The 22,531-nt window shown below is 36.1% G+C and overlaps 1 protein-coding gene across 5 annotated transcripts in view; it reads left to right on the top strand.

The window, feature by feature from the left end:
- LOC136033081 (cytochrome P450 4C1-like) overlaps window positions 1–22,531 on the top strand; it is a 183,052-nt gene that overhangs the window by 5,271 nt on the left and 155,250 nt on the right. For 2 of the 5 annotated variants that reach the window (XM_065713682.1, XM_065713684.1), the window contains one exon: window positions 1,863–2,000. The exons of 1 other annotated variant lie outside the window; for it this stretch is intronic. The gene's annotated coding sequence lies outside the window, so the exon portion shown is untranslated. Of the gene's footprint in view, window positions 1–1,480; window positions 2,001–22,531 lie in introns of those variants that run through there. 2 more of the 5 variants (XM_065713683.1, XM_065713681.1) reach the window with 2 other exon arrangements.

The raw sequence follows: 22,531 nt of genomic DNA, 5'->3' as shown, positions 1-22,531 counted from the left end.
ATTGTGTCCCAATTCATTAAGAATGACCCCTGAATCACAAAAGCCGTAGAATAAATAGTTGAAATTACTAAAAATATTTTAGCGTAAAGAGCGAGGTATTAGGAGGAGGTGAGCCCCTCGTATGGGTAATAATTTCTGTTTGTTTTAAGTTTTAATGCTGTTCCTTACTTCCAGCTGAAAGAACTTTTTCATATTCAGTTTTTCATTGTTTTTTTTTTAAATAATGCTAGTAAATCCTGCGCTCCCTTCATGGAGATTTTCTTCCCCCATAACAAATTATCGATGGAAAGTTCCCCCGGCATATCCCCATCTTCTCGACCCCTCCCCCCAACCAAAAAAATCCTCCTGAAAACGCCTGTACACTTCCCAATAACCATTACTATATGTAAGCACTGGTCAAAGTTTGTAACTTGTTGCCCCTCCCACGGGGACTGTGTGGGAGTAAGTCGTCCCCAAAGACATAGCTATAGGTTTTTCGACTATGGTGAATAAAATGGCTATCTCAGAATTTTGATCCGTTGACTTTGGTAAAATAATTAGCGTGGGAGGGTGCCTAGGTGCCCTCCAATTTTTTTTCCATTTAAAAAGGGCACTAGAACTTTTCATTTCCGTTAGAATGAGCCCTCTTGCGAAATTCTAGGACCACTTGGTAGATACGATGATCCCTGGGAAAAAAACAACAAATAAACACGCATCCGTGATCTGCCTTCTGGCAAAAAATACAAAATTCCACATCTTTGTAGATAGGAGCTTGAAACTTCTACAGTAGGGTTCTCTGATACGCTGAAATTTCCAAGACAAAAATTCCCCTGAAAACGTCTGTACACTTCCCAAAACCATTACTAAATGTAAACATTGGTCAAAGTTTGTAACTTGTAGCCCCTTCCCCGGGGACTGTGAAGGAGTAAGTCGTTCCCAAAGACATAGTTATTAGGTTTTTCGACTATGCTGAGCAAAAAACCTCAAGGCCTCGCTCTTTACGCTAAAGTTTTTACTGTTTTAAAAAGTAATATTGAGAGAAAAAGTCTCACTTTAGCGCAAAGAGTGGGGCTTTATATATATATATATATATATATATATATATATATATATATATATATATATATATATATATATATATATATATATATATATATATATATACATATTATATATATATATACCAAAAACATGCATATGATATTTTAATTAAGAAGGTCTCTACTGAGCCTGTACAGCTGCTGCTTTAACCAAGAAGACAACATGAAATGGAAAGTGAGCTATTTATGATAATTACTGATTGCGCAATAGAGAACCTGAAAAATGTCTTCGTGACCATTCCGTAGTATGAAAAACCCCTGTATTCCCAGACTCCCCCACGTATTAAGTTCAATAAACTCTGAAATAAATGTAATACCGGGTTTCAATTTAGCACAAATAATAGATCTGAATTCGAGAAGTCTCTAAATTGCATAATGTGAAATTTCTCGTGGTATTTTTTGGTACCTTGTTAAAACTTCGGGTTTTCACTAGTCCGAATTTTGTAATCCATCTGTGTAAGTTACATATAAAAAGTTCTACTACTTGATTCTCACAAAATATGAAATTCACAATCACAATATATTTTCAGCATCGAGATTGAAATTGCTACAATCTTGACGAACACTTCACGTGTGGCAAATTTGTATAGACGACCAAACGTTATTTTTCAGCTTTCCACACATTTGGTCTTTAAAACACCAAACTATCGTTTTCAAACCCCGCCAACCTGAAACCGAGAATTAGAAGTAAAACTTCTTTCGGTTTGCTTAAGAACTTTCCGCAGATTAGTGTGTTGGATGGAAGAAAATGGAGTATATTTCACTTTTTTCTTGTTCTAGCAGAATAAAACCTGTTGTATACACCGTATTCATGAACAGGGAATAAAAGCTTACAGCAACAAAGAGATTTTATACAGCGGCTTTGGACTGGAACAACTTGATTCTATTACGTTTTGAGTTAGCAGAAACAAATTATATCAGGTAATTTTATTTCGTTCTCGTTATAAATTGTGTCTTATCAAAAGAGTGTATTCGTCTCCTTTATATCATTTGTACTTTGTTCATTCCCCCCTCCCTGCAGCATTTGCAATTAGTTTCGACTTCCTGTATTTTATAGTCATGTTTTGTATTTCCCACCAGTTCCAAACGATTAGTGCAACGAGGAGAAAAATTACGTTCTTTCTTATCGGAGAAAGTCCCAGGTGTCACCAAAGCTCCCAGGAAGTCTTGCGCAAAGAACTTTTAGTGTTTTTCCGAAAGAAAAATCGCTTCTTTTCCAGCCGTTTTTTTTTTCTATTTCCATAAAAAAAAGTTGTCTGGAGAAAGGCAAAGATCCTCATCAAGCCAAAAGTGAGCAAACATTAAGTCAAATAATAATTCAAGCTTAAACCAAAGATAAATAACTATCAACGAATAAATGAAACCCAGACAGAACAAAATCATAATAGAAAACAAAGCCAAAATTAAAAGGAACAGAAATTAACACAAACGGGAGTAGGGTAACGTCCCTTAAGCCTTCTAAAGAAGAGAACGTCATTTTGCAGAATGATGCCATCAACTGAGCTGTCAACTTTTCCTGAAAGCTTTAACTTAACATCCTTAACCACTTCTTAGGTATTGCCGATACGTCATTTTGACAACCTTTGCACGATTGGGGCATTTTTATTTAATTTAATATTTCACCTCACATTCCCTGAAATTGTCAACTTAATACCTTAGGAATTCCTTAGATATTGCAAAAGTGTCCTTTTGACAACCTGGATGCACACAGTGTCTTTTGACTTAGTTCAATATCCCCTTAAAGACGGTGTGTTTTATTTATTTTGGCATGCACTGAAAGTTTACACCCTATGTGTTCCTAAAATGTTGTATATTGGCCTTTTTGACAACAAGAATGCACGTGGCGTCTTTTAATTTAGTTGAATAGATAGGTCCTTTGGCCGCCTTTTTGCACATAGTGTCTTTTTATTCAGTTTAAAATCCCCTTGCCTTTGACTGAGGTTTCAACTTAATACCCTATACCGTTCCTGAAATATTGTATCTATGCCATTTGACAACCTAGATGCATATAAACTCTTGGGTTTAATTCACTATTCCTCTCAATTTTCCCCTTAAATTTCATCTTATTACACTTAGCTGGTCCTGAGATATTATAGATATGCCCTTTTGATAACCTGGATTTACCTAGCGTCTTAATACCCTTAGCCATTCCTTAAATTTTGTAGATAGAATTTGCAGATAAAAGTTTACACTTACTTTTCTTAGCCACTATCAAAATTTTGCAAATACGCCATTTTGACACCCTGGATGCACACAGTGTCTTCAAGTTTAGTTCAACATCCTCCTCAACATTCGCTTAAAGTTTCAACTAAATACCTTCTGTTATTCCTGATAAATTGCAAATGTATCATTTTGACAATGTGACTGTACATAATGTCCTTTGATTTTGTTTAGTATACCCTGAAAGGTTCCCCTTTCAGAGGAGTTGGAATTGCAGATGCGCGGTTTTGAAAACATCGATGCGTATAGTGTCTTTTACTTCAGTTCAATAGCCCCCAGATCATGCACTGATAGTTGCAATTTCATGCCTTTGGCCCTTCCTTAGATTTTGCAGATATGCATTTTTGACAGCATTGAAGATAGTATTGTCAATTGATCCAATTTTACCGTTACCGCAATATGCCATTGAGATATCTCAAATGTGCCTTTTTGACATCAGTGGATGCACTTAGTGTCTTTTGGTTTGATCCGCATCCCCTTCAAAACAAAGTTTCAACTCAATACCCTTAGCCGTTCCTGAGATATAACAGATACACCCTTTTGTCAACCTGAATGCAGATATTGCCTGTTGATTAAGTTCAACATCTTCCTCAATATTTTCTTAAAAAAAAAAACACTAATATTTTCATTTTTAATCGAAAGAGCCCCTCTAAAGTTTTTACGACAATTCCTTCCATGCGAAGTGGCCTGCTGAAAATAAAATAAGTAGAAAATACTTTGAAGCCATATCCCTCTTTCAAATAGTTCGTGGTAACGAACTGTAGTAAGGAGCGACCCTGCTCAAAAGTAACTAAAACTCTAAAAAATGGAATTTTGATACCAATACCTACATCAATAGAATCGCATTTTAATGCTAATTTTAAATATATAAGCTTCATCAAGTTTAGTCTTACGCATCAAAAGTTACGAGCCTGAGAAAATTTGCGTTATTTTAGAAAATAGGGGGAAACACCCCCTAGAAGTCATAGAATCTTAACGAAAATCACACCATAAGATTCAGCGTATCAGAGAACCCTACTGTAGAAGTTTCAAGCTCCTATCTACAAAAATGTGGAATTTTGTATTTTTTGCCAGAAGGCAGATCACGGATGCGTGTTTATTTGTTGTTGTTTTTTTTTTCCAGGGGTGATCGTATCGACTCAGTTGTCCTAGAATGTTGCAAGAGGGCTCATTCTAACGGAAATGAAAAGTTCTAGTGCCCTTTTTAAATGAAAAAAAATTGGAGGGCACCTAGGCACCCTCCCACGCTAATTATTTTACCAAAGTCAACGGATCAAAATTCTGAGATAGCCATTTTATTCACCATAGTCGAAAAACCTACAGCTATGTCTTTGGGGACGACTTACTCCCCCACAGTCCCCGTGGGAGGGGCAACAAGTTACAAACTTTGACCAGTGCTTACATATAGGAATGGTTATTGGGAAGTGTACAGGCGTTTTCAGGAGGTTTTTTTGGGGGGAGGGGTCGAGAAGATGGGGATATGCTGGGGGAACTTTCCATCGATAATTTGTTATGGGGGAAGAAAATCTCCATGAAGGGAGCGCAGGATTTACTAGCATTATTTAAAAAAAAAACAATGAAAAACTGAATATGAAAAAGTTCTTTCAGCTGGAAGTAAGGAACAGCATTAAAACTTAAAACAAACAGAAATTATTACCCATATGAGGGGCTCACCTCCTCCTAATACCTCGCTCTTTACGCTAAAATATTTTTAGTAATTTCAACTATTTATTCTACGGCTTTTGTGATTCAGGGGTCATTCTTAATGAATTGGGACAAAATTTAAGCTTTAGTATAAAGAGCAAGGTACTGACGAGGGGGCGAACCCCCTCATATATGTAATAAAAATATGAGAATACAAAAGTTCTTTACGTAAGCTAATTTATAAGTTACGCAATACTTTTACTAATAAAAAAATTCGTAAAAAATTAAAAGTTCTAGTTGCCTTTTTTATTAACCAAAAAATCGGAGGGCAACTAGGCTTCCTCCCCCGCTCTTTTTTTCTCAAAATCATTCGATCAAAATTATGAGAAAGCCACTTAGCCAAAAAAAAAAAAAAAAAATGCAAATTTCGTTTTAATTATTCCTCTGCGGAGAGCCAAAATCAAAACATGCATTGATTCAAAAACGTTCAGAAATTAAATAAAAAACAAGTTTTTTTAACTGAAAGTAAGGAGCGACATTAAAACTTAAAACGAACAGAAATTACTTCGTATATGAAAGAGGCTGCTTCCTCATCAACGCCCCGCTCTTTACGCTAAAGTTTTTTTACTGTTTTAAAAAGAAGAATTGAGAGAAAGAGTCAAACTTTAGCGTAAAGAGCGGGGCGTTGATGAGGAAGTAGTCCCTTTCATATACGAAGTAATTTCTGTTCGTTTTAAGTTTTAATGTCGCTCCTTACTTTCAGTTAAAAAAACTTGTTACGAAAGCTTTATTGGGCTGCCTGTGATAAAAGTAGCCAGAAATTACGAAAAGGCGAAAGTTGACTACAATTTAGCTAACTTTTAGGTTGCTTTGTTCGTCTGCTTTTGATAAAATTAAAAAAAGAAGAGTTTTTTTTTCGACTGAGAGTAAGGAGCAATATCAAACCTAAAAAGAAACCGAAATTATTAATTATATGCCTCCTTATCAATACATCGGTCTTTACACTAAAGTTTTTGTGAACCTTAAAAAAAGCATATTATTCTAACTAAACGGCCATTGTGTTTCAGGTGTCGTTCTTAAAGAATCGGGACAAAAAGTCAAACTTTAGCATAAAGAGCAAGGTAAGGAGAAGGGTACAGCTACCTCATATAATTAATAATTTCGATTCGTTTAAGTTTTGATTTTGCTCCTTATTTTCAGATGAAAAAAACTTTTTTTTCCAACTTAATTTTTGATCTTTTCTAAATAATGCCAGGAAATCTGGCTCCCCACCTATGGAAATTCCTTCTCCCCAAGTTATTCCTATGTAAAATTCCACCAGGAAAATTTATCCTAGACAATTCTATTTTAGCTAAAAATTCCTCCGGAAAAATTCTTGCGGACTGTTTCAGGTTAATTTTTTTCTTATCATACTTTGACTTGGAAAAAGATTTTTTTTTTTTATCATTCCATAAGCCTCCTCCTCCGTGGAAAAGTTTTCCAGCAAATACCCCGCCCCTTATTAGAAAGTTACTTCCGCAGAAAATTCCCTCTGGAGAGTTTACCCCGTGGAAAACTCTCCCGCGGTGAACTCCCCCCATGAAAAATCTCCCCTCTTACGACAGATGCTCAAGACAACACCAACCCGGTAAAAAGTTTCCTCCAAACAATTCTCTTTAACATTTCCACATGTAAAATTGAGTCGGCAAAAAGAAAGTAATACTAATAAAAAGAAATTCGAATAGCAAATCTGGCAAATTCCCCAATGTAAAACTTCACCTGTAAAGTGCACCCCCCGGAAGCTTCCTTCCCCATGGAAAATTTTCTCCGTGGGAAATCCCCCTAGAAAAAAATTCAACTCCCCTCCTTGCTCCCAAAAATGTATGCATACTTCCCAATAACAAATACTATACGTAAACAATGGGCAATTTTTTTTTTTACTTTACTCACCATTCCCAGGGGATGTGCGGTCATGTTATCTCCAAATGCATAGTTATTGGACCTTTCACCTATGCTAACAAAGTGGCTATCTCAAAGATTTGATCAGACGACTTTGAGGAAAAAATGGTGATGGGAGGGGGGTCTAGTTGACCTCCAATTTTTCTCGGCCTATTAAAAAGACCACTAGAACTTTTTATTTCTGTTTGAATGAGCCCTTTCTCGATATTGCAGGATTATTGGTTCGATGCGATCACTCATGGGAAAAAATAAATAAAAAAATAAACACGTATCCGTGATCTTTCTTCTGGCAAAAAATGCATAATTTCCACATTTTTTCAGATGGGAACTTGAAACTTCAACAATAGGGTTTTTTGATCCGCTGGATCTGATCATGGCATTTTTATTATGATCTCCTGACTGTTGGGGGCGTTTCTCCTCTTTTTTTGAAAATCAGGCAAATTTTCTCAGGCACGTAGCTTTTGATGGGTAGCATTAAACTTAATGAATTGTATATTTTTGGAATAATTATAGCAAGCCAATTCTTTTGATATATCTTTGATATCGAAGTTGCGGTTTTTAGAGTTTTGGTTACTATTCACATAAGAGGATTATTCAGTAGAGGTCTATTTTAAACACCGTCAAATATTGAATATGTTTAGGTTTACCAACAAACCAAGATAAACAAAGCTCACTTTAAATTGTTTTATTTGTAACGGTACGTCTGTATTAGTTTAGGACAGAGCTTCTTAAACTTTTTTCATTCACGACCCCATTTATGATTCTGAGTTTCCTGGTGACCCCATATAGATATATAGAGCCATATAGAGCCAATAATTTAGTGCAGTTCAAACAAAGTGGTTGTTCCTAACCCTTACAGTTTTGAAATATAAAGCCAAATCAAACACTTCGTGGTAACGAACTGTAGTAAGGAGCGACCCGGCTCAATAGCAACCAAAACTCTTAAAAATGGGGTTTTGATATCAATAGCTACATCAAAAGAATCGCATTTTAATGCTGATTTTAAATATATAAGTTTAATCAAGTTTAGTCTTACCCATCAAAAGTTACGAGCCTGAGAAAATTTGCCTTATTTTAAAAAATAGGGGGAAACACCCCCTAAAAGTCATAGAATCTTAACGAAAATCACACCATCAGTTTCAGCGTGTTAGGGAATCCTATTGTAGAAGTTTTAAGCTCCTATCTACAAAAATGTGGAATTTCGTATTTTTTGCCAGAAGACAAATCACGGGTGCGTGTTTATTTGTTTGTTTTTTTGTTGTTGTTTTTTTTTCCCAGGGATCATCGTATCTACCAAGTGGTCCTAGAATTTCGCAAGAGGGCTCATTCTAACGGAAATGAAAAGTTCTAGTGCCCTTTTTAAGTGACCAAAAAATTGGAGGGCACCTAGGCCCCCTCCCACGCTCATTTTTTCTCCAAAGTCAACGGATAAAAATTTTGAGATAGCTATTTTGTTCCGCATAGTCAAAAACCATAATAACTATGTCTTTGGGAATGACTTACTCCCCCACAGTCCCTGGGGGAGGGGTTGCAAGTTACAAACTTCAGCCAGTGCTTACATATCATAATGGTTACTGGGAAGTGTACAGCGTTTTCAGGGGATTTTTTTTGGTTTTGGGGATGGGGTTGAGGGGAGGGAGCTATGTGGGAGGATATTTCCTTGGAGAAATATGTCATGGGGGAACAGAAATTCAATGAAAAGGGCGCAGGATTTTCTAAAATTACTATAAAAAAAACAATGAAAAAATAAACATGGAAAAGTTTTTTCAATTGAAAGTAAGGAGTAGCATTGGAACTTAAAACGAACAGAGATTATTACGCATATGAGGGGTTCTAAAACTACTTTAGCATAAAGAGCGAGGTATTTAGGAGGAGATAAATACCTCGCTCTTTATGCTATAGTATTTTTAGTAATTTCAACTATTTATTCTACGGCCTTTCGGATTCAGGGGTCATTCTTAAAGAATTGGGACAAAACTTACGTAAAATATACAGGCTTTTCAGTGCGTACACAAGGGGGAGTTTTCAGTCCTGTACCCCTCTCAGTAAATATGTGCCCTCTGAAACAATTATTTTTATTTGTCTACTGAATACGGTACATATTTTTTTTTTAATACTTCAATTTCGTCCAAGACTTTAAAGTCAATTTTAATTCTAAGAAATAGTTTAATTTGGAACTGACTTGGGACAAACGACTGAACATATTATCAATGACTTCAGTTAATGGAAATAGTAGGCCTAGTGTATGAGCCTCGGAAGGGACAAGGATGGAATCAGCTACCCTGGTAGAATTATGGATGAATTGGAAAACTGTACAGATGAGTGAAGTCAGTCATTTGAAGAGGCTATGGTTCAAAAAACCTTTCTACATAGCTTTGTCGATAGACAGGACCTGTTGAGGATTGCAACCCTAATTCGGTCTCAGAAATATCCAGCTCATTTTTATTGGGTGGACGGAGGGTATTTACGGAGAGTTTTTTCCTCTACAAGAAAACAAGAAGTCTCTCGCTCAACTTCTGACCCAGATATACTGTCATAAACTCCCAGCCAGGACTCCCATTACCCAAATCGCGGGTCACACTGCTCCCACCATTCAATATAATAAACTAATTTATAAGCCGTGTCAAAGCCAAAAATCCGGTTCCAAGGCCAAGGTTGACATATGACTGGTCGGAGGCAAAAAAGAGAGCATTTTCTTTTTCTTTTCTTTTTTAAAATACAAGGAGATAATTTTCAATTTCAACCTCATAAGCGAGTCCTCGTAAAACAAGCCTTAATTCGAGTCTTTATGTGCTAATCTTGGTGGACATCAAATATAGCTTTATGAATTGTTCGTTTAATCTATTTTTCTTTCGAATAATTTTGGAGCTTCAAAATAAAAGATTTCTGCAATGGTGCATATCGAAAATCATTTCAAAGTGTCGACTAAGGGAGGTTTGTGTGAGTATTTACTCCCTACCTATCTGTAGAGATGGGAACATCATCTTCTAACTCTGGTGAAAATCAAAAACCAAATTATTTCCTTTCCTTTGCATCAGTCTTTTTTGCCCCAAAAACTTATAATTTTGAATTAAGATGTAATCGGAAAATAAGTTCTATTTTTGAATGGCTAGGACTCAGGAGTGTAGGTGTTCCCTCACCCCATCGCCATTCTTTTTACCATTTTGTTTAAGAATTAACGACGCTTCTTGACTACTATGGTCCCTGCGTCGGCCCTGCAGTGCATTCCTGCAGCGTGATTCGATCTCTGGGCCCGTATTACCAATCTAAGGTCAAATCCACTGCGCCACCACAGGACTTCTTTTTACCATTCTTTTTACCTTTGTGCAATTTCGAATATTATTTCAGTTATTTTTTTGAAGGAGGAATATTTGATTACGATGACATTTAGGTCAACAGCTTTGTGGCTTAGAATGCAAGGAGAAATAAAAGAAAGACAAAAAGAATGCAAAAACAGATAAACAATAAAAGAAAATAAAAAACACAACATACACTAAATCACTGGTTATTAGAAATGAAATACAACATAAACCCTGTAATTATGGTTACGGTAATATTTAAGTAAATGGCTTTATGGCCGGGAATGCAGGGAGAAATAAAATAAAAACAAAAAAGCAAAAAAGGAGAAAGAAGAAAAACAGCATACACAAAGTAACCCGTTATTAGAAACTAAAAACTATATGAACCCTTAGTTCTGGTTACGACGATATTTGAGTCAATTGCCCTATGGCCGGGAATGCAGGGAGAAATACAAGAAAAACAAAAAAAATACAAAAAAGCAGAAAGAAGAAAAAATATTTAGAAAACAGCCTACAGAAAATAACCTGTTATTAGAAAGTAAAAACGATGAAGCCTTTGGTTATGGTTACGACGACATTTAAGTCAGTGGCTATGAAGAAATAGAAACTTTATCTGTGGTGATGGCAGGTATATAACCTGCGATTAGCTTTACATAGGAGTGTCGATGCTATCCCTCTAATGTTGGAATGACCTTCAAACTGCCTTAGATTATACAAAGTTTTTTTTTTTACGCAAGGCAATAAAAATTCCTTGAGACGACTTCAGGTTTTTTACTAGGCTTGTTTTCTGCTTAAGCGTACCATACTCAAGGCCTGCGTATTAGCATTGTAATGAAACACATCCGTCAATGACCCGTGATTTTTTGAAGGAGGAATATCCCACGTAATTCATCTATTTTTCGCGTTCATTTAAATTTAACCTTTCTGCCGAGTTTTGACTTTACCCCCCCCCCCCCCACAGAACATACATATAAATCCTGGGTATATCACACGGTTTATGGCTAAGATGAAGCAATTCGATTTATTGCCATTTTCAAAGTAATAAATTCGCAACCCTTCTAAAACTGTATTAGTGTCTGCTCCTATGGAAAAAATGAAAATTCTCTTAACCAGTAATATAACCCAAAAACCCAACTTCAGGTGCACCCAATTTTGGGGAGCCTTTATCGTTGTGATCAGTGTGAATGTGCATATTTCTTGGGTATGCATTGGATTATTATATTCAAAATGGTATCCTTAATTTCGGCTGTCTCATGCAAAATTTTGACTTTATATTACCTTCAAAAGTTAAAATATTGCAAAAATTGGCATAGAGTTCGGGAAAAAACATGCACATGTAACGTCTGACGTGATTTGGATTTAATTCCTTTTTTTGAAATGATGCAAGGAGTGGTACTAAAACTTTGAAAAAACAGTTTTTGCCCTATATATGAGGGCAGATAAGAGGGTAAGAAGTTCAGAGTTTGAAAATATTGCAGCAAACTCTAGTCTGTCGTCCATCGACAGTCTATCATTCTGTAGAAACTAAAAATATTTAATTTTATCTTAAAGCAGCAAACGCTAACCAATAAGCTATTTTGTTCTCGAAGCATTGTAACGAAAATCTTCCTTTACCTCTTATCATATTTTGCTCTTGTATATGAGAATTTATTCTTCAAGCAGTGAGAACAAAAAAGCCGCACTTTAACGTAAAGAAAGGTCTGTTTGATCAATTTCCAAAATTTAAACTAAGAATATTTCCGCTTGTACCATATGACTTGCACCCTCCCCTCGTACCCTTTGACTCCTTATAAATAATTTAAAGTAGAGTGATAGTAATTAAGTACGAGTGGGAGGGGGTCCTGCAGCCATGAGGTTTCCTAGACTGTTATGATATAAATAACCCCCTGCAAATTCAATCAATGCATGGAAACCTCTTAAAGAGCTTTTAGGAGCCTAATAGATAAATAGATAGAATCATATTTATTCATAAACAATCAACAAACAATAGTAAACAAATGGAGCGTGCGCAACATCAAATAGCAAGGCTCTGTAACCGGAAATGCAGAGATAAATATAGGAAAAGACTAAAAAAGCAAAAAAGGAGAAAAGAGAAAACGAAAGAACAGAAAAACAGCATACGCAAAAAGCCTCGATATAAACCATGCGGTTCTGGTTGTGACGATATTTAAGTCAATGGCTCTATGGCCGGGAATGCAGGGAAAAATAAGAAGAAAAAACGAAAGAAACAAAATAGGAGAAAGAAAAAAATAAAAAAACACAGCATACACTAAAAAACCCGTTATTAGGAAATCAATACGATATAAGCCATGTAGTTATGATTACGACGACATTTAGGTCAACGGCTCTATAGCCAAGAATGCGGGGAGAAATAAAAGAAAAACAAAAAGAAAGCAAAAACGGAGAAACAAAAATAGAAAAGAAAAAACACAGCATACACTAAATAACCGGGTATTAGAAAATAAATACAATATAAACCCTGTAGTTATGGTTACGGCAATATTTAAGTAAATGGCTTTATGACCGGGAATGAAGGGAGAAATAAAAGAAAAATAAAAAAAAGCAAAAAAAGAGAAAAAAGGAAAAAAACTCTTAAAGAAACAGCATACACAAAATAACCCGTTATTATTAAGTAAAAACGATATAAACCATGTGGTTCTGGTTGTGACGATATTTAAGTCAATGGCCATATGGCTGGGAATGCAGGGAGAAATAAAAGAAAAAATACAAGAAAAAAGAAAAAACACTTAAAAAACAGCATACACAAAATAACCTGTTATTAGAAAGTAAAAACGATATATACCCTTTAGTTCTGGTTACGACGATGTTTAAGTCAATGGCTCTATGGTCGGGAATGCAGGGAGAAATTAAATAAAAACAAAAAAGCAAAAAAGGAGAAAGACAGTTAAAAAAAACAAAGAAAAAACACTTAAAACACTTAAAAAATAGTTAAAGACACAAAAAACTTAAAAAACAGCATACACAAAATAACCCGTTATTATTAAGTAAAAACGATATAAACCATGTGGTTCTGGTTGTGACAATATTTAAGTCAATGGCCATATGGCTGGGAATGCAGGAAGAAATAAAAGAAAAACAAGAAAGAAGAAAAAAACACTTAAAAACAGCAGACACAAAATAACCCGTTATTAGAAAGTAAAAACGATGAACCCTCTAGTTCTAGTTACGACGATATTTAAGTCAATGGCTATGAAGAAATCGAAACTTTATCTGTGGTGTCGGCAGCTACATAATCCGCGATTAGCTTTACATGGGAGTGCCGACGCTATCCCTTTAATGTTGGAATGACCTTCAAACTGCCTTAGATTATACAACGGCTTTTTTTACGCAAGCCAATAAAAATTCCTTGAGACGACTTCAGGTTGTTTGTTGGGCTTGTTTCCTGCTTAAGCGTACCATACTCAAGGCCTGCGTATTAGCACAGTAATTAAACACATCGGTCAATGACCGGTAATTTGTGTCTCCATATTTATTACAAAATCATGGGTTGTAAAATGCATACTTAAACAATGACCAGGCACCATGCGTAATTTTTTATTAACAAGTGTCAATTTCCTTGGTACTAATTAATATATCGTAAGCTGGTATTTTGTTCTTCCTAAAAATAAGAAAAAATGGTTGCTCTTTTCCAGTCATCGGCCTATAGTTGTTTTCAAAGAGACCTCTTGCTTGGTTTTCTCTCTTTTTCAAACAGTTTGTGGTAACAAACTTATGGAAAAAGCGACCCGTGCCAATAGCAACCGATGCTTTAAAAAATCAATTTTTAAAGCAAAATATACATCAAAAGAATCTATTTTTACTTCTGACTAGAAAAAAAGCTCAAGATAACACTAAAAAATTATGAGCTTGTGGCAATTTGCGTAATTTCAAATAAAGGGGAAACACCCATCAAAATTAAAATCGGTCAGATGAAAATTAAACAGTCCGATTCAGCATATTTGAAGACCCTAAAGCTGACACTCCAAGTCCCTATTTTCAAATATCAGAGTTTTTTTTTTCTCGAGATGAATGCATGTTGACAGATGATAGGAAAATTTAAGATTTGGATGGATTCGTCGGTTTTTGTTTTTTTTTTTTTTTTTTTTTCTTCAGTGTGGGTTCTTTGATCGGAAATATTTTATCAGGGCCCATTTAAACGGGAATTGACTGTACCCTTTTTATATAATAATATAAAAAAAAATTCCGAAATAATAAGTTTTCAAAAAAAGGTAAAAAAAAACGAATTTAAACCTAAAACAAGAAGAGACAAAGTCAAATAACACCGCAAATTTAGAAATGAACAGAAATTACTACGCATGAACTGATAGAAATGAAAAGGAACAGAAACTAAAATGAAGAGTCTCTCAAACATAAAGAAACCAGATACTGTAATGGATGAAGAGATAAATGCAAAACGGAACACAAGTCAAAATGATAAGCAATTCAAAACAAAAATGAACAAAAATTGCCGTGAATAAGACTAAGGCTGCCTCCCCTAAAACTTCTAAAGGCTAGAACGTGATTTGCACTTTGCTGAAGACGATTTTTGTTTTGAGAATTATTTCTTTGTATCTATTATAGCATCAAAAACAACATAACAACAATATAATATGACAGTTCCATTGCAGCTGAACCACCATGTAACTGAACCCCAAGCAACAAAACCACTATAACTGAAGCACAATGCAGCTGAACCATCGTGCAACTGAACTCCATTGTAACTGAAAAGTCGTGTAACTGAACCCTTGTACAACTGAATCCCATTTAACTGAGCCCTCGTGTAATTCAACCCCGTAAAACTCAACCCCATTCAACTAAGCCCCCGTGCAACTGAGCCCCCTCTCAGCCGCATCACTATGCATCCGGACCACCGTGCAACTCAACCACTCTGCAACTGAACCCATGTATAACTGAACTCTCGTGCCACTCAACCACCGAACGTACATCGGGTAAAGCACAAGTTAGAATCTTTACATGTTCACCCTTGTTGGAATTGATTGCTTTTTAAAGCCAAGATATAAATGATTGTCAAGATGGTAAATAAAAAAGTTCTGTTTTGTTTACCTCCCTCCCATGGAAAAACCCTCCCCTCGAAAATACACCCTCGCAAAAAATATGGTTTTCCGAATTTGAATATTTTATTTGAGTTCTGTTATTTTTTACATTAGTTGAGAAGTCTTAAGGAAAGTGGAAAAGAAGAACTTCTGTGTAAGTCCTGCCCCCCCCCCCCCGTTACAAACATTCTTCTCGTGGAAAACACTCCACCCCCCCTACCCCTCAGAATATTCCCACGTGAAAAATGTTCTTATGTTTCTAAATAACGAACACTACATGTAAGCAATGAACAAATTACAAAACTTGAAAAGATACTTAAACTTCTACGATGGGGTTATCTGATTATTTTGTAGCTAGGGAGAGAGGGACCCTATATACCTCAAAGGGTGCATTTTAATGTCAAGACGTCTCAGCTCTCATTGAGCCTTCGAATAAACACAGAATCAGCTCTAAGGAAGAGACGAGAGGAGGATTGAGGTAGAAATTGTTCTTATAATTTCCAGGCAGTTCTAGTCTTCTTTTGTAAGTCAAAAGTGATTGGATACCAACCAACCGCAAGGAATATTTTTCGGGGGGGGATTTTTCACGGAGAGGTATTTTGCAGGGAGAGGGGGGTGCATTTTCTGCAAGGAGGTATTTCCCAGAGGTATTTTCCACAGAAAGTGCTATCGCCGGGGGGGGGGGGGCTGGCTGCCCTCCAATCACGATTGACTTTTAAATAGGGCGCTAAAAATTTTAATTTCCAATCGAATAATAAAAAGTTATTAATAAACGTGATAAAACGAAAAAAACGAGAGCCCTTGGGGCAAGGGCTGTAGGTTATTGCGGGTCACTCCTTGTTAAAATTTATGGTTCTTATAGAAGGAATAGTCATACAAATTTTGGAGAAGGCTCATTCGATTGGAAATTGAAATTTCAAATTCAATTTTAAAGAAGCAAAGGTAATCAAAGGACAATCAGTATCTCCCTCTTAATCGCCACCCCCCCCCCCCCCCCAAACATATCCAATCAAAATTATAAAAAAAAATCATTTGTTCAAAATAGTCTAAAGGTCAAACAACCATGCCTCTGGGGTTGAGAATCCCACCAGCAGCTCCTGGAGCAAGGGCTGTAAGTTAAGCTAGCTACTCAATGTTAACACATAAGGTTTTTATGGAAAAATTTTTTGTATGAACTTGGGGGGGGGGTACTCATTCGATTGGAAATCAAAAGCTCCAGAGCACTTTTAAGAGTTAAAGGTGATCAAAGGGCTTCCACCCCACCCTTTCTTTTCCCCAAATACATCCGATCGATAATTTTGAGATGACTATATTATTTAAAACAGTTCAAAGGTTAATAACTATACCTCCAGGGCTCTCAACCCTTAGCCCCTGGCGCAAGGGCTATAAGTTATGCAAGATACCTATTGTTAACATACAAGGCGTTTTTTCATCAAAAAAAGAGGACATGTTTGATCCTACAAATAAAAAAAAAAAGCATGGACCATTAAGGTCAAACCTTAGGGAAATGTCAACAAAAATACCAAACACATTAAATTTTTTTCCTTTATTAGTTGTGAAAAGGAAATACCAGTAATATCTACAATGGATGATGATATCAGCCGTCACTTCGTTCGGTAAATGTTTAGGATCATCTTCAACTAAATCAAGAGGGACTACATGCATACAGTTTTACAAGACGACGCATCTGCAATGTGTCAAGAACAGCTGAGGGTATAAGCCTGAGTGTATGAAGTTTCAACTTTCAGGGCATGTTGAAGGAATGTTGAAAAAAGGCTGGAGTGCAACCATTTCTCCTTCCATATCATTTTTAGCAGCAATCTCCTCAAACATTTATGATTAAAATTCGCTATTTAGAGTCACAAAGGTCAAATATTTTCAACACATATGTTGATTACTTAACGTCCAGAAGGATCTGATTCATCTGAAAAAAAGGAAATACAATCAGCTTTAATAGAGAGAAAGAAGCTTGAATAATTTCACATCAACAAAATCAATTAACAAACATAGCCACTACTAGAAGGTTAAATATCCTCTACGTAGTGACTCAATTATTTAATTAAATGACGTTATCAATAACATATAAATAAATATACAAAAAAAACTAATAATAATCATAAAAAGAAGAAAGAGAGAGAAAAAACAACTAATACCTCACAAGAGAACCGCTCTCACCTTGCATCTCGACCAAGTAGGAACTTTTTGACTTGTGATTTAAATGGAGAAACTGATTCAGAGTCCATAATGCTGTCCGGGAGGCTATTCCAGAGGCTTACACTCACATGACGAAACACATGAGCTGATCTCACTGTATTTCTTATCTCAAATACTAGCTTATCCACATTTCTAGTATGATACGAATGATATTCAGAATTAGTAGGAAAAAATATCCACAAAACAAACTGGTGAAACACCATTTAAACATTTTTATACCAGTGTTAATAACTGGTGATCACGTAACTGACCAATATCCAAAATTTTAAAATGGGAATAACAAATATGTGTATAATTAAAATTAGAACATTCCCCCAAAAGACGAACTGCTTTATTCTGAATTGTCTGGATTCTTCTATAATTAGCATAAAAATTGCTTGCCCAAAGGGCACACCCATATGCAATATAAGGTTGAATAATCGCACCATAAATAATCTTTAAAACAGAAATTGCGAAAAAATTGCGGAAACGACGAAGTAAACCTAGGCCCCTTGCTGCCTTGGACGATACAATTTCACTGTGTTTTTTCCAATTCAAATTACAGTCAACAAAAAATCCCAAATACTTTGTTTCAAAAACTTGATTGATTATTGTATCACCAAAGTAAATACTATTCAAAGAATTTATAACAACACCAGTACCGCTAAAAATCATATAATTAGTTTTACTAACATTAATACATAAAGAACTCAGACTAGTAAATACATTTAGGTACTGCAGGACATCATTTGCGCGAACTACGAGATCTAAAAGTTTTGCCTCTGCAATTGTTATTGCTGTATCGTCTACTTATGCTGTAAGAACTGCACCAGGAAGATAAAATCTTAGCGTATCAACATATACTAGAAATAAAAGTGGTCCCAAAACAGATTCTTGTGGAACTCCACAATATACTTGTGATGCAGTGCTTGTACTATCATTAATCACAACTCACACTGATCTTCCATGCAAATAGGATCTATACAACTGAAGACAATTATCCCTCATACCCAAATCACTAAGTCTATGCAACAATAATTCAAATTCAGCCGTATCGAAAGCCTTTTTAAAATCAATAAAAATTGTTAACAGAATCTTTCCACTTTCAAATACAATGTTGACATTATCAACCAAATGATGCATCACATGACCCTTTGAGTGGCCCTTTCTAAATTCAAACTGAGTATTACATAACGATATTTATATAGTCGTCCATGCATGATTTTCTGAAAAATTAAAAAAATAAAGGTAGGATTGATATTGATCTCCAAATAGTCATCTCTTGCTTATTTCCACCTTTGTGCAGTGGCATGACTCTTGCCTTCTTTAGAGCATCCGGAAATTGGCCTTTCTCCATTGAAAGATTAATCAAAAGTAGCAGAAATGGTAATAAATAGCATTCTACAGCTTTAAAGCCTTAAGACTTAAGCCATCTATCCCGGCAGAATTCGACTTATTTGTCTTAGTAATATTTTTAAGTTCATGTGTAGTACAGGGCTCAACAACCATTGCGTTTCCAGACCCTCTTTCATCAATGAAGCCTTCACCCACAATTACATCACTAGACTGAGCAATATCACTTTTAATTAAAGTCTCAAACTTTGAAAAATATTTAACAAACTCATCAGCAATATGCTTTGGCTCAGTCACTCGTTTTCCTTCCACTAAAACTTCATCAATTCTGCAAATCTTACATTCACCCTTCAATACGTCATTTGTAGTTTTCTAGGTACCTTTCATATCACCGGCATTTTCTCTAAACTTTTCAGAATAATAATTTCTGGCACAGGACCTCCTTAGAGAATTCACTAAGTTCCTGGCTCGCTTGAAATTTTTTAAGTTTTCTTGCGTACTAAATTCCAAATGCAAACGGTAAAGATAGTTTCTTTCTTCAATACTTCCTGTTATTGCAGCATTAATCCATGGTTGTCTTGGCTCTCTTTTACTTCTCTTCAAAATTTTTATCGGGCAATAAGAATCATAAATCGGTAAAAGGACATCTAAAAAATTGTCAAAAGCAACTGAAACATCGTCTTTTTCTTCTAAAACTTCATCCCATGATGCACAACTAATGGCCTCTTTAAATATTATCAAATTGGCCGAATTAAGTTGCCTTACCTTCACTTCATCTTGACTCCCAGACTTTCCTCTATTCAAAGACTTGAATGAACAAATTATAGGGAGATGATCAGATCCTGGTATAATCACAACATCGCAAACGCATTTAGAAATCAAACCACCAGGCACAAAAATATTGTCAATTAGAGTTGCTAAATGATCAGTTATTCTAGTTGGAATTCCAGATGTGGGAAATAATTATACGAAACCTTCAAATTAAAAAATCAAGATTCACCCCACTAAGATTTAATCGGTAAAAATTAAAATCCCCCGCACAAATGCAATCTAAATTACTCGCTCTTATTCGTGACGTAAAACTTTCAAAACCCTCAAAGAATTCCTCCGAAACAGCACCAGGAGGCCGGTACACCAGGCAAAACAGAATCTTCCTGTTTTCAAGATGCACCTCTACCGCAACAGTTTCAATCTTACCTTCAATCCGACAAGTCAAATCGTCCCGCTCCCTATACCTTAGCCGATGTTTTTCTTTCTTACGAACGATATCAAAATTCGTACAAAAGCATTTACACTCGAACGACACAAGCGGGATAGCTTTCAGTACACCAAATGCTTTTATCCTATTCTTAAATATAAGGGAGACATGAAAAACCCAATTTTTGAGCCAGTAGTTGAACTCGTTGGACGTCTGACCATGAACTGGAAGGTCAAAATACAATGATATTTCAATTATTTATTGCTAGTAGCACATTTTTAGACTTTCAACCCATTTTCCGAGCATTGAATGAATTAATGAAGGGTAGAAAAATGGCGAACACGAACAAATAAAAGGAGCTATTAATACTCCATTTGCGTAGAAGGGAGGTAAAATGATAATAAATAAGAGGCATGGTTGTGGCAACAACCGAAACCTAGTATCTAGTAACTAGTTAACTTTGGTTTGTAGTAATCGGTAATTAAACAAGCGCTAAGAGCTCATATGGCACTTGTGACGAGGCGAGAAGAGCTAAGAGCCAAGAGATCATATAGTATGAGCTCTAACAAAATTCTATGAATCAATAGATTGATTTAAAAAGGAAAATAATAGGCTTAATGCCGGTCAGGATTTAAAATAAGAACTCTGAGTCACAATGTCCTTCTAAATATCAAAATTCATTAAGATCTGATCACCTGCTCGTAAGTTACAAATACCAAATTTTTTCTAATTTTTCCTCTCCCTTTAGCCCCCCCAGATGGTCGAATCTGGGAAAACGACTTTACAAAGTCAAATTTTGCAGCTCCCTGACACGCCTACCAATTTTCATCGTCCTAGCACGTCCAGAAGCACCAAACTCGCCAAATCACTGAACCCCTCCCCCCAAGTCCTCCAAAGAGAGCGAATCCAGTACGATTCTGTCAATCACGTATCAAGGACATTTGTTTATTCTATCCAGCACGCTTCATCCCGATTCCTCCACTCCAAGTGTTTTTCAAAGATTTCCCCTTCCAACTCCCCCCAATGTCAAAAGATCTGGTCAGGATTTGAAGTAAGAGCTCTGAGACATGGATTACTTCTAAAAATCAAATTTCATTAAGATCCGATCATCTATTCATAAGATAAAAATACCCCAATTTTCACGTCTTCCAAGAATTCCGGTTTCCCCCTCCAACTCCCCCCAATGTCACAGGATCTGGTCGGAATTTAAAACTAGAACTTTAAAGCACAAGATTCTTCTTAATATCAAATTTCATTAAGATCTGGTCACCCTTTCGTAAGTTACAAATACCTCAATTTTCAAAATTACCCCCCCCCCCAATTCCACCAAAGAGAGCAGATTCGGTCCGGTTATGTCAGTCACGTATCTTAGACAGGTTTCTATTCTTCCCATCCAGTTTCATCCTGATCTCACCGCTTTAAGTATTTTCTAAGACTTCCGGTCCCCCCCAACTGCCCCCCTCCCAAATTACGCTTGATCCGGTTGAGATTTAACATAAGAGATCTGAGTTACGAGGATCTTCTAAATATGAAGTTTCATGAAGATCCGATCACTCCTTCGTAAGTTAAAAATACGTAATTTTTCTTATTTTTCAAAATTAGCCCCCCCCCCCAATAGACCGAATCCGTTCCAATTATTTAAATTACATATGTAAGACTTCTGCTTATTTTTCCCAACAAGTTTCATCCCGATCCCTCCAATCTAAACGTTTTCCATGATTTTAGGTTTTCCCACCCCAAACTTCCCCCAATGTCACCAGATCCGGTCAGGATTTAAAATAAGAGCTTTGAGACACGATATCCTTCTAAATATCAAATTTCATCGAGATCCGATCACCCGTTCGTAAGTTAAAAATACCTCATTTTTTCTAATTTTTCAGAATTAACCCCTCCCCAAACTACCCCAAAGAGAGCGGATCCGTTCCGGTTATGTCAATCATGTATCTAGGACTTGTGCTTATCTTTCCCACCAAGTTTCATCCCGATCCCTCCACTCTAAGTGTTTTCCAAGTTTTAGGTTCCCCCTCCCAACTCCCCCCCAATGTCACCAGATCCGGTCGGGATTTAAAATAAGAGCTCTGAGACACGATATCCTTCTAAATATCCAATTTAATTTGAGATCCGATCACCCGTTCGTAAGTTAAAAATACCTCATTTTTTCTAATTTTTCAGAAATAACCCCCCCCCAACTACCCCAAAGAGAGCGGATCCGTTCCGTTTATGTCAATCATGTATCTAGGACTTGTGTTTATTTTTCCCGCCAAGTTTCATCCCGATCCCTCCACTCTAAGTGTTTTCCAAGTTTTAGGTTTCCCCTCCCAAATCCACTCCCCCCAGTGTCACCAGATCCGGTCGGTATTTAAAATAAGAGCTCTAAGACACGATATCCTTCTAAACATTAAATTTCATTGAAATCCGATCACCCGTTCGTAAGTTAAAAATACCTCATTTTTTCTAATTTTTCAGAATTACCTCCCTCCCTAGTTACCCCAAAGAGAGCCGATCCGTTCCGATTATGTCAATCATGTATCGGGGACTTGTGCTTATATTTCC

Source organism: Artemia franciscana, chromosome 11 (assembly GCF_032884065.1).
Source record: "Artemia franciscana chromosome 11, ASM3288406v1, whole genome shotgun sequence".
NCBI classification, from domain to species: domain Eukaryota; kingdom Metazoa; phylum Arthropoda; class Branchiopoda; order Anostraca; family Artemiidae; genus Artemia; species Artemia franciscana.
Note: the sequence above shows the minus strand (reverse complement) of the source record. Positions and strands in the feature narration are given on the sequence as shown.